Below are 1,951 nucleotides of genomic sequence, written 5' to 3'. Positions count from 1 at the left end.
ACAGAGAAGCACAACGACAAAAAATCGCCGTTTAGTGCTGGGAAAAAGTTGGACAAACAGACAGAAACAACAGGGGACAATAAAGAAGTAGGACCTACAAGTGGCACCCTCCAACCACCGTCGTTTTCAGTTTGTGAAACAGATGCTGCTCTTAATATTATAGCCTTAAAAATATATTTGCTGTAGTAAAACCATAAACTTTGATAGTGGTCAGTTTAATTATTTCAATACTCATAGAAGACATATTACAGCTTTAGTGACCATTATGAATAGTTTCGTGTACTTTTAGAGGGTTTTCTTCATTGTGCAGCAGCAGCACATTTAACACAAAACAAAATACTTACGAAATAGGACAATATTTATCATATCAAAATAGCTATCTTTCTATGTTGCATACCGGTCAAATGATGACCCCCTGACCGACCCGGTGGATCAGAATGATCTCCCACCTAGCTGACCGAGTGACCGAAAGTTCGTAAAGGAGTTGACCTGTTTTCTTTTTTTAAAAATAAAATCCATTGCCCATTAATATGAGATTGATGCTATCTGATTGTAGAAAAAAGTGCATATGATAGTGTCAAATAGTGTATTACGTGCATACTTAGAACGACAAGTAACTGTTGAAGATAGAGATCCCAGGATTATAAATGTAAGTCATTGATCTGAGAGGAGCGATGATTTTAGAAATAATGGTGGTGATGAGTGATGATGTGGGATTGCGTTTAAGTAATATTAGCGTAAGTCCTATCTTCATTTTCTCCAATGAGTCACGAGGGACGTGGGCACCCTCTTTTCCGTTCCCCACTAGAACCATCTTTACGGTCACCGCAAAGTTCCGAAATGGTGGGCACTGTCTCTGCTAAGGGGACGTTGTTAGTGTACGCCTTTTCTATGGGGCCAAGACAAATGTTGGCTTCCCCTTCTTCTTTTTTATGTTTGTCCCTCTCTTGTGGCACATCTAATCTTCTGTTGCTCATATGACCTTATGCAGTTGCGAGCGCCGTAAAACCTCTACTAAAACTAAAACGGAGCTAAGTGGGTAGACAGTATAATGGCTGGTATGTTGGGGTTTTCGTAAGGGGGTTGCAGGCATCAAGTTGGCAAACAGATTATGAACTTTACAAATGCAGCACTCTACTCCCTGATCATTCACCCTGAGTATTCTTTGCAAGTCCGATGAAACTGGCGGGGATTCTGACTCAGGATCCTCGAACTCGAGTCGAGAGGGCACAATTTCCACATAATATTGTATCCTCTCATGAAGGAGCTGACCTATTAACTCACATATCTTCTTCTCTGGGTCACCTTAAGTTGCCTGTGTCCAGCCTCATCGACTCACCAGAAACGGACACTTCTTTGACTAGTTATAGGGATCATAGAAACTAACGTATTCTCTACTTTGTAGCTGTTTTACGCTCCCATCGACCCAACTTTTTTAAAGATCATTTTGGAGGCGGGATTTGAGCTTGCATGTCTTGGCCAACCCCGTCAGAAAGGAATGCAGATAAAAAGACCGCGCAGACAGACACACAGACTAACAAACAGACAGACAGACAGACACACAGACAAACAAACAAACAGACAGACAAACAGACAGACAAGCTCGATAAAATACCTAGTACCTCCCCATACAGAGATTCAAACTTATAATATCTTCTGTGGCAAAGGGAGGTAGGAATAGGACATCAAGCAAGATACCGTACTTTATGTTATATAATATCAATGATTCAAATGGGATACACATCTCTGAGGAATGAGAATGAAAAAAAAACACAACCCTACACGTTTCTACCACTCACATACAAGCTAGACCAGATTTAGATTCTAGTACATTTCGTCTCGACTTTCAAGTTTTAAAAAGGCCTTAATTTGACAAAACACTGGCTTGAAAAAACAAAGTTCGTTCACTCACACTGTTGTTATGACATTATTTGTTTCTTTTTGGTGTGTG

Source organism: Aplysia californica, unplaced genomic scaffold, assembly GCF_000002075.1.
Source record: "Aplysia californica isolate F4 #8 unplaced genomic scaffold, AplCal3.0 scaffold00495, whole genome shotgun sequence".
In the NCBI taxonomy this organism is placed as follows: domain Eukaryota; kingdom Metazoa; phylum Mollusca; class Gastropoda; order Aplysiida; family Aplysiidae; genus Aplysia; species Aplysia californica.
This window is presented reverse-complemented; position numbering follows the sequence as displayed.